This window comes from Mirounga leonina, unplaced genomic scaffold (assembly GCF_011800145.1).
Source record: "Mirounga leonina isolate KUSES-001 unplaced genomic scaffold, KU_Mleo_1.0 Mir_128, whole genome shotgun sequence".
Taxonomy (NCBI): domain Eukaryota; kingdom Metazoa; phylum Chordata; class Mammalia; order Carnivora; family Phocidae; genus Mirounga; species Mirounga leonina.
In genome coordinates this window covers 19,636,031-19,647,994 of record NW_023270320.1, presented here as the reverse complement: position 1 = coordinate 19,647,994, position 11,964 = coordinate 19,636,031, and the positions used below count along the sequence as shown (strand labels likewise).

General features: G+C 34.8%; 1 pseudogene; it reads right to left on the bottom strand.

Moving 5' to 3' along the window:
• Positions 1 to 10,347: 10,347 nt before the first annotated feature.
• On the bottom strand, positions 10,348 to 10,701 carry LOC118009861 (annotated as a pseudogene).
• Between the last annotated feature and the right edge of the window lie 1,263 nt (positions 10,702 to 11,964).

Below are 11,964 nucleotides of genomic sequence, written 5' to 3'. Positions count from 1 at the left end.
AACTGACTTTCTCTGCTTGACTTATTTCACTTAGCATAATCTCCTCCAGTCCCATCCATGTTGATGTAAAAGTTGGGTGTTCATCCTTTCTGATGGCTGAGTAATGTTCCATTGTATATATGGACCACATCTTCTTTATTCATTCATCTGTTGAAAGGCATCTCGGCTCCTTCCGTAGTTTGACTATTGTGGACATTGCTGCTATAAACATTGGGACAGGAATCCATCAAAATCCTAGAGGAGAACATAGGCAGTAACCTCTTCAACACTGGCCACAGCAACTTCTTTCAAGACATGTCTCCAAAGGCAAGGGAAACAAAAGTGAAAATGACCTTCTCGTGGTATCTTTGTCTGAGTTTGGTATCAGGGTAATGCTGGCTTAGTAAAATGATTTTTGAAGTGCTACATTCTCTTTAATTCTTTAAAGGATCAATATTAATTCTTCTTTTAAATGTTTGGTGGAATTGTCCAATGAAGTCATTGGGTCCTGAGCGTTTCATTACTTTTTTCTCTCGCCTTTGATTTATACGGACATCCATAACTGAAGGAAAACAAGTGCCTCTGTGGAGCATACCAAGACACCTGAGAGACTTATCCATCTCTGCACTTACAAGTGAGGGGATGGGACTGTGCAGAAGGTGGCGGAGCTAGAAGCAGCAGCAGCAGTGTTGGCAGGGAAGGCAGAGGTCAGTCTAGCCGTGACTCAGCACAACTTTTCTGGCAGAGGAGGTAAAGGATAAAGGTAGTGAGTGGGGTCTGCCTGGCCATGTGTGCTGCAGCTAGAGTGACCAGTTGCTCTCTTTGAGGAGAGATCATAGTGACTGGGGGGAAGGAAAGGAGACGTAGACAGATAAAGAAAATTGAAGAAAAGTGTCTCCTGCTATCTTCCCTGGGAGGCAAGATGAACCATAGACATTTGGGACACCCTTCCACTTGAGGATACATCTACTGGGCCTTGGAAACAGCCAGCACCTCAGCCATTGTACACACACCTCCCCCACTCTGCCACCGTGCTTTTTTTTTTTTTTTTTTTTAATGTGTGTACTCCCAGATCAGGGAAGAGAAAGCAAAGACTTGTGTTAGAGGTCACCTTTTGGAAAACAAAAGAAGTTTCCTAACTACCAACTTGTTGAATTGTTAGAATCAAAGTAATCAAAACGTTGGTTAAATAAGAAAGGCTACTTCAAATGTAGTGGCAGAGGCACTTCTAATCAAATACCATGAAAAATCCTCATAATAAGATGTCACAAAAATAAAATCAATTTTCAGCGACTGAACCCAAAGACATGGAACATTGTGATCTGATAAAGAATTTAAAATAGTTGTTATGAAAAAATTCAACAAGATGCAGGGAAACTCAGAAAGGCAATACAGTGACCCCAGGAATAAAATTAATGAAAAGAAGAAATGCTTTATCAAAGAGATGAAAATTCTGAGAAAGAAACAAATTCTAGGGCTGAAGAACTCAATAAATGAGATGAAGAATGTGTTAGAATGCATTGAAAGTAGAGCATATCATATGGAAAAGAGATTAGCAAGCTCAGGGATAGAAACATAGAAATAATTCAAGTGAAAGAGGGGAGAACTAAGATTTTTTAAAAAGTGAAGGAACACTAGGAGAACTTTCCAGTTCCATTAGAAAAGCCAACATAGGGATAATGGGTATCTCAGAAGGAAATGAGAGGGAGAAGGAAGCAGAGATTATATTTAAAGAAATAATAGCTGAGAACTTCCCAAACCTGGAGAAGATATGTAAGTCCATGAAGTTAATTGAACACCTTATTATCTCAATGCAGAAAGACCTTCTTTAAGACATATTATATTAAAACTGTGAAAAGTCAATGATACATAATTTTAAAGTCATCCTAGGAAAAAAGACAGTAATCTACAAAGGCACGCCCATTTGGCTATTAGCAGGTTTCTCAGCCAAAACTCTAGAGTCCAGGAGAGAGTGGAATGACATATTCAAAATACTAAAAGATAAAAACTACCAGCCAAGAAAACTCTATTTGTAAAGTTATCTTTCAGATATGAAGGAGTAATAAAGCCTTTCCTAGACAAAACAACAACAACAACAACAACAACAACAAAAAGCAATAAAAAACAAGCTGAGGAATTCACTGCTACTAGACCTACTTTTCAACAAATGTGGAAAGGAGCTCTGTAAACTGAAATGAGAAGACAAAAGTACACAAAACTTTGATTGAAGTAATAAATAGAGTTAGAATACTGTAAGTCTTTTTTAGAATAGTATATTAAACTCTTAACTATAAGTAAAGGAAAAGAGCATTAAAAATAACTACAACAATTTCAGTAAATTGTCAGGATATGAAATAGACATACAGAAATCGATTGCATTCCTTTACACCAATGATGAAGCATCTGAAAAAGAAAGAAAGCCATCCCATTCACAATAGCATCAAAAACAATAAAATACTTAGGAATAAATTTAATCAAGGAAGAGAAAGATTAATACAATGAAAACTACAAAACTTTACCGACAGAAATTGAAGACACAAATGGAAAAACATCCCATGTTTACAGATTGTAAGAATTACTATTGTTAAAATGGCCATATTACTCAAAGCCATCTACAGATTTTGTGCAATCACTGAAGGCATTTTTCACAGAACTAGAAGAAGAAATCCTAAGATTTGTGTGGAACCACATAAGACCCCAAATAGTCAAAGTAATCCTGAGGAAAAAGAACAAACCTAGAGGTATCATGTTTCCAGATTTCAAACTATACTGTAAAGCCATAGTAGTAAACACAGCGTGATGCTAGCACAAAAATAGACACGCTGACCAGTGGAACAGAAGGGGGAGCCTAGAATTAAACCCCAGCATATACAGTCAACTATTTGACAAGGGAGACAAGAATATCCAATGGGGAAAGCATAGTCTCTTTGACAAATGGTGTTGGGGAAACTGGAGAAAGACATATAGAACATGAAATGGGACCCTTATCTCACACCACTCACAAAAATTAACTTGAAATGGATCAAAGACTTAAACATAAGACCTGATACCATAAAACTAGAAAATGTAAAGAAGTTCATTGATACTGATTTTGACAACGATTTTTTGGGCATGATGCCAAAAGCAAACAACAAAAGAAAAAAATTCAACAAATGGGACTATATCAAATTTAAAACTTCTGCATAGCAAAATAAATAACACAATAAAAAGACATTCTATAGAATGGGAGAAAATTTTTGCAAACCATATATCAGCTAAGGGGCTAATATCCAAAATATATAAAGAAGTCTTGCAACTCAATAGCAAAAACAATAATCCAATTAAGAATTGGGCAGAAGAGCTAAATAGACATTTCTCCAAAGAGGACATCAAATTGGCTAACAGACACATGAAAAGATGCTCAACATTACTAATCGTAACGGAAATGCAAATCAAAACCACAATAAGACATCACCTCACACCTGTTAGAATAGCTATCATTATAAGACAAGACACAATGGGTGCTGGTGAGGATGTGGTATAAAGGGAATCTTTATACATTGTTGGTGGGAATGTAAATTGGTATAGCCACTATGGAAAACAATAGGGAGTGTCCTCAAAAAATTAAAAATAGATTTACTATGTGATCCAGAAATTCCACTTCTGGGTATATACTCAAAGGAAAAGGGAACATGATTTTGATGAGATATCTGCACTCCCATGTTTACTGAAGCATTATTCACAATAGCCAAGATATGGAAATAATCCAAATGCCCATCAATGGATGAATGAATGAAAAGGATATGGCATATATACACAATGGAATATTTTTCAGCCAGGAGAAAGATGTCCTCTTATTTGCAACAACATAGGGACCCACGCTAAGTGAGAATAAGTCAGACAGAAAGACAAGTAGTACTGTATGATATCACTTATATGTGCAATCTGAAAAAATTAAGCCTGTAAAAAACAGAATAAAATGGTGGTTACCAAGAGATGGTGGGACAGGGGAGGGTGAAGATATAAGTGATGGTGTTTAAGGGTACAAACCTATAACAAGTAGTAAAGAAACCGTAGAGATCTAATGCACAGTATAGTGAATATAGAAAATAATAATTGTACTGTGATTATATAAGTATCATGACATCAACCATATTACAGTATATAAATATATCAAAGTGACACTCTGTGCACTTCAAACTTACACATTACATATCAAGTTTATTCAATAAAAAAGAAAAAAAAACAATGGGTTACCAAAGTGTATACATTTATTGAACCCCATTTGGCTTATCGTATGTCCAGGTGAACTGCAGGTTAGTTATAATAACATTTACTTGATTAATATAGTTACCCTAAAAATTAAATAATGCTATCTTCATTTTGAAAATGGGAGAAATAATCTCATAATGTTTACGTAGTTTCCCCAAGGTTATACATTAGCAAGCTGGAGGCATGAAGAATAGGTATTTGAAATTAAAGGAAGACTCCCATTGTATTTGGAGTCTGTACTCTGCCTGAAGGAGAAGCTGTAATCACATAAGGAGTGAGTTGCTGCTTACTGGTCAGGACTGAACCTTCTGTTGGCATAGACTGAATGTGTGGAATTAACTTAAATAATTTTGAAGAGCTTCTTTGTAACAGACTGTGCTGAGTGTTGGAAATACAGCAGTAGCTGCCAATGACAAAAACCAGAGATCTTGCCCACTCAGCACTAGATCCAGGGATTGTCAAGGATTAGCTTTCTAATCAGAAAGAAAACAACACTTTGGTATTACACTTCCTTTTAAGAATCGTCTTAGCAATTTTTTGATCATTATATAGAACACAGTATTCTATAACTTTATTCTGATTATAAAAACACTTGCTGTTTGAAGAACTACAGGCAAAAGCAAAGAAATATGACCAAATAATGTAACTATCTAATCTTAACTTTTCTAGGCTCACATCCCCCCCCCAAATTAACATAATTCTGAGCTTACGTTTTGCTGTCTGCTTTTTCCATTTTGTATTATATTTGAGTAAATATAAAATTATTAAACACCTACTGTGGAAAAACTTTAAATATCCACAAGTATAAAGACCCATTACTTACAATGTTGCCATCCAGAGTTTATCACTATTAATATCTTATATATTTTTTAAGTAATATTTATATACTTGCAATATTTTAAAATTTGCTGTATATAAAAGTTAATGTCCTTATTTTCTCATTTAAGTTTACATCACATGGTTATTCTTTTGTGCATTTCCCTAACTGAGGTCGGCACAGTTTATAAAGTTGCTTGTACATATCTTGCTCCATAGTTCTATTTTTTAAATGATCGATTTGTTGAACTGGAATATGCTCAGGTGAATGAATCTGAGTTTTTAGTGCATAGGTACACAATGTCTAGTGGCTTTTCAGAATATTCTTAATACCCATAAGTAGTGTCTTGAGAGATTTGCAGCCCTATATTCTGCTAATATTGGGTTGCAAAATCTCTTAGAAATGTCATAATATTTTAGGAAAATTGGTATCTTTTTCTTATACTAAATGTCATGTTTCTATTTGTAGTCTGCTTAAATCTTTTTCCATATCTTAAGTAGATTTAGAATTTAGAATTAGAATTCTTCACCTGAACGAGGCTTTAAAGGAACATTCTTTCCCAGTGTAAACTTCTAGTTTTGGGGTTGGCCAGTGCAGGTGATGGAAACAAAAGGAACCTGACAACCACTGGACCCTTACGTCCAATCAGGTTGACAGGACAGGTAGACCATGAGCCCTACACAGGTTCAAATTCTGGCTCTGTGTCCTACCAGATATGTAACCTTGGCTCTCTGTGCATCAGTTTACTCCTAGGGCATTCCAGTTACTATACTTTTCAGCTCCAGAATTTCTATTTGATTCTTTTTTACATTTTTCCTTTATTCACATTGTCTATTTTTTGAGACATTTTCTCCTAGTTTCTTTCAGTTCTTTTTCCATGGTGTCCTTTGGCTCTTTGAGCATCTTCATAGGTCATTAGGAGATAAATTAAAGCTTCTGTTGAGGGAAAAAATGATAATACATGTGCAGCACTTAAAGTAATACTTGGCTCATTCATAGTAAGCCCTCAACAGGTATCAGCTTATTATTATGGAAGACCAGCTCTGAACCAGCCTCACTTGGCTTTGGTAATGTAAAAACTTTTACATAATCTCTGAGGAATCTACTTCCAGAATTCCTGTCAATTAGTTCACCATTGTTATATCTGGCTTTATGTTTATCCTTCACTGATACATACAAAATGAATCAATGGTGTATAAAACCCATTACGGAAACCACTAAAAACTGTTCTCACTTTGGTGAGGCAAGGCTAGTCTTTTTACAATGCCGTGGTAAAGGAAGTTGCTATCGGTGCAAGGTGAAAGAGATGGAACAACAACAACAAAAAGACTAGATAAGATATTATGTAGAATTCATTGTATAACCTCATCTAGCTTCAAAAAGAGTAATAAAACGTATTACAAAATAAATCATGTGCAGATGGTGATTCTTTATTCTATTTCCCCAATTTCCTCTATTACACATTTTTTTCCAAAGTGAAGCTAAAAGTGTCAATTTAATAAAAGAATATAAAAGCATGGCATGAATCTCTTAGGTTAAAAAAAAATCTGTTAGTATTAATTTCTTTCCATCCCTTCCTTACGAGGGCAGCATGCTCTCTTTTCCAACTTGAGATGTAATAAAGGCCACCTGGGTTATTTTCATATTCTCTGCTAGCTGGCACAACGGGAAGATAGATTCCTATTTACACAGGGGAACTGGGGGCAAGTGGTGATAGAAACTGCTTTGCACCAGAGACGGTTTGCTACAGCAACTCATCATGATTGTTAAAATCACTTCTACAGTGTGAATTTTGACAACTCAGAATCCTTTGATATATATTCACTGGCCAGTGAGTATAAATGATATATTAACAATAAGATCCTCAGTTTTACTGATTTCCCCACACCTAAGTGGAAACTTAACACCGCAACCCTCAGTCTTCAAATGATTCTGAGCATGGAGGAGTGCCCGGTGACATGTGTGACCCAATTAAAGTGCTCATGGAAAATATGTGAGAATTAAATATTTATACATTAATATAGAATACTAATAGATTATTCTTCCTTGGGTCATAAATATGACTGGCTCATCCTTTTCATTCCTCACTTGTCAAATCAGCTAGCCAGCAAGAAAAATATAAGTTCTTTTTGGGTAATTTTATGATTCATAATTATCTTCTCTGTTTTTGCTAACTACTTTTTCTAGGAGGAATTTGTCATTTTTATTTATTTTTATTTATTTATTTATTTTTTTAAAAGATTTTATTTATTTATTTGAGAGAGAGAGAATGAGAGAGAGCACATGAGAGGGGGGAGGGTCAGAGGGAGAAGCAGACTCCCTGCAGAGCAGGGAGCCCAATGCGGGACTCGATCCCGGGACTCCAGGATCATGACCTGAGCCGAAGGCAGTCGCTTAACCAACTGAGCCACCCAGGCGCCCAATTTGTCATTTTTAAAGGATGTTTTCATCTACAGTGTTACATTGTCATATCCAGTTGTCACCTTTTATCAATGCTGTCCCATGGCAATAACATATTTGTTTTCAAAAATAAGTATGTCTTTCTAGACACATACTTGTCCATTGAATTTTGATTATCTCAGTTTAGAACACAAAGGTGAAATTTGCAGCTAAGTCCAAAGATATATATAAAGAAAAACTTGAAACTCATTTTATTGCAAACATGATTTAAATTATAATCAATTCTACCGATTGAATATGTGAAAATAAGTGCCATTCCAAAGAGAAAAAAGTACTATAATTTTAAAAGAACGGACAAAAATAGTTCCTTAATATATAAAAAAAATTGACACTCAAATTATAGCCTACTCAGCCAAACTGTGACTACTTATAGGAAGTTTTTGATGCTATTATCATTATTACTCTGTAATACCAGAAAGTTAGTGGAACAGCATTTTTTAGGGAAACCATAAAAGAATTCATAGCTTTTTATACAAAAGTAAAGTTTTTTGCAAATATGTAAAATTTTCCTATAATTGTTCTATTCCATGATTATTATTAAACATATCAAGTCATCACTAATCCCACCTCTTCCTCACAATCACTTGCTTCTAGAATTAAAATGTATTTTACCATTGTGTTCAAGTTTGCTTTCCCAGCACAGATACCCATTCTGCTACTTTTGACTCAAATGTCTGGTGCTTACTCATGTACAAGCAATGACAACTACATCATGACAGCAATTGCTGCATGTTTTTTGTCTTCAGGAATTGTAAAATATGAAAATAATGTGCATCATATATTATATATAGTATAGACCCTCAATTTAAACTCCAATCTGTATTGTTCCAAACCCTATTATATTTTTTCTTCACCATATTGACTCTTTAAAAACAGCAGTCTACATAATAAAGACTGTTAGATTATAGTGCAGGGCTCCTTTAGATACGTTTAGCTATTTTTTTTTTCCCCTTGTGACAGTAAAAACTACTTGAAAATGTGTTATTTCTTGTATCTTACAAACCGTCCCAGGGACATGTTCTTTCTCAAGACAAACTGTAGCTTACATTTAGGAGGCTATAAAAGTGTTCTGCACTCAGTGCTATATTATCTCCAAAAGTGCCTTTGATTGCAGATTTCTGTCAAGATATAGGATTTAATAAAAAAAAAGCCAAAACAAATACAAAACTGCTATTTGTAAGAAAATCAGTTCAGAATATTGAAGCTATTTGTTTTTAAGACCTTTCCTAAATTTGAGCTTCCAATTTAAAAAAAGTCCCACTCTTGTTACTGTGTATTTTGTTCATAGATTATAAATGATGGATTGCTATTATAAAAAGTTCTAGACTCAATATAATAAATTAAAATACATTGCCATAAATTAATACTTGCAATAATTTAATATTTATGTGGTTATCTGCTATAAAAAGTAAGCTAAAGTACCTGTATTATCTTAAAATGGAGTTTAGATAATGGAAGAAAAATATAGATTTTTCAAAATGAAATATTTCATTTAAACAGGAAAAAGAATATGAATGACTGAAAATTTAAAAAGAATCATGGTGGGAGAAATGTCAATGTAACTATAGCAATAAGTCAAGTCTTTCTAATTAAATAAATGAGTAGATCCATCCTCCATTTTTAATGAATATTCTAGAGTGAAATTCAGGAACATTGGAAGAGAGTGCATATATTCCAGATGATAAGCACACTAAAATATGTAAAAGGGCTTCAGGTAGTTATAACTGTTACTGAATTAAGTCTATAGTGCTATTTTTTAAAGGATAAAAGCGTGACTATTTTTATCAGTTAAGGATATGTGATTGTGGCAACTAAAATTGACTCTGGTTAACTTAAGTGGAAATATATTCCACATTCAATAGTGGGAGGAAAGAAGGGCAATGGAAAATGGGAAATAAGGTAAGGAGCCGTACCGGTTTTCATGACTCTATAGAGTGAAGTTATATGTTGCTCTGACAGAGCCCATGGGTGGCCTACTGGCTCATTAAATAATTCACTGCATCATAGGGCACTGAACATCTAAACTCCAGTGCCTGACTCACTGCACATGACCACACTGGATTATCTAGTTTATTTGATGTAGGCATGCTTCTTAGTTGGAACACATTGAAGTCTGTACTTATTGCTGTCCTCAGTTTATTTAAGGTACTCCCTTGATGTGTGAGCCCAACCAGAAAAAAGAGAAATAGGGAGACACATGTATACGTAGCCCTTTTACTTTAATATCATGTTCCTATAATCACATTTATCTGAAAAGATCAAGATTTCCCCACCTCATATTAAAATTTTCTCCTTCCAAACTCTATTATCTGTTTAAGCCTTAACGGAAAATAGAGATACCCTAGTTAAACAGTGAAAAAAAACCATGAGCTGAGTCCGCCAAACTCCATTATGAGAGAATTTGGAAGTGGTTTTTTTTTTTTTAATGCAATAACTTGGCTTATAGAGCTGTATAAACCTATTTTTGTGAATGACTGAATCTGAATTTACAGTTTCCTTTATCTTGGTCTACCAACCTCCGTGTACCTATGGTTGCCTAGAATTTTGTAACCATGCTACCACGTACAAAGAAACCACATTACAAAAGTTTACATTTCCTTGTATGGAGTTATGATTAAATGCTACAGAATTCACATTACCCATGACTCTGGCAGAGAGCATTGAGCTGGATATAGTTCTATTCCCAATGAGGTTCCAAGATCTTGATAGTCCTGCCTTTAGAGAGGTATAAGAGTAGGAATAAACATCATATACTTGTTCATAGTAGTCTCTTACCATCCTTTGATTTTTTTTTATTTAATAAAGTTTTATTTTCTAAAATGTACACCTGGAAGATCTGTTCATGCATCTTCAGTAGCAGCTGGGGCATCTTGTGTTTCTGGTGTAAGTTACTTCAGCTCTGTGCTTTGAAACCAGTTTAATGAGTCCTTTACTAAGTAAGGAGCTCCTGAAGGACTGCCCTGGCCAGGGAACCTCAATTCTTCAGTCTCTTAGAGACAACAGCTGGAGTTATAAGCTTATAGTTGGGAACTTCCTTACAGAGTATGTCATATGTCGCTTTGTCAAAATAGACCAGGTTATTGAGCTTGTCCTGAACTTTGCCTTTGGACACGTTTTCTTTTTGGCATTGGGTCTTTGTCTCTTTTGGCTGACTTTCTAGCACCTTTCTTTTTCTTGTCGTCCTTGGGTGGCATTGCAAAGCTGGGAGACCAGCAGCCACTCCTGCAGCTCACTAAGATGTCAGACAAGAAGCCATCCTTTGAATTTTTGTAGTATCAAAATACTCTTTTTTGTCTCATTTTATTTATTTGATTATATAATATCCTCTTTTATGCTTCATTTTATTTCTTTGAATCCTCTTTCTCTTTTTCTGAATCTAGCTAAAGGTTTGTTAGTATTGCTTATCTTTTCAAAAATCAGGTCTTAGTTTCATTGATATTTTCTATTGGTTTTATGATCTTTATTTCATTTATTTATGCTCTGATCATTGTTATTTCCTTCCTTCTGCTAAATTGGGCTTAGTTTGTCATTATTTTTCTGGTTCCTTGAGGTATAAAGTTAAGTTGTCTATTTGAGGACATTTATCTCTATGAAATTCCCTCTTAAACCACTTTTGCTGCATTCCATAAGTTTTGGCATGTTATGTTCCACTTTTGTTTGTTTCAAGACATCTTTCCCTTTTCATTTCTTCTTTGATCTGTTGGTTGTTCCAGAATGTATTGTTTAATTTCCACATATTTGTGAATTTTTCAATTTTTCTACTGTTACTGATATCTAGTTTCATACTGTTGCAGTCAGTAAAGGTAAACTTGTTCTCAAATTTGCTATGACTTGTTTTGTGACATAACATATGATCTATTCTGGAAAATGTTTCAGGTACACTTGAGAGGAATGTGTATTCTGATGCTCTTGGATGGAATTTCTGTATATGTCTGTTAGGTCCATTTGTTTTAAATATAATTCAAGTCCAATGTTGCCTTACTGATTTTCTGTCTGATTACTTACCTTTTGTTGAAAGTGCTATGTTGACATCCTCTACTATTATTTTTATTTTTTTTATTTATTTTATTTTTTTTTAAAGATTTTATTTATTTATCTGACAGAGAGAGACACAGTGAGAGAGGGAATATAAGCAGGGGGAATGGGAGAGGGAGAAGCAGGCTTCCCGCGGAGCAGGGAGCCCGATGCGGGGCTCAACCCCAGGACCCTTAGATCATGACCTGAGCCGAAGGCAGCCGCTTAACGACTGAGCCACCCAGGCGCCCCATCCTCTACTATTATTGTGGTGTTGTCTATTTCCCCCTTCAGATCTCTTAGTATATGCTTTTAATATATTTAGGTGCTTCAAAGTTGTGTGCATTTATATTTGTGATTGTATATCCTCTTGATAAATTGACCCCCTTATCATTGTATAATGACCTTTTTTTGTCTCATTACAGCTTTGTGTTAAACTCTGT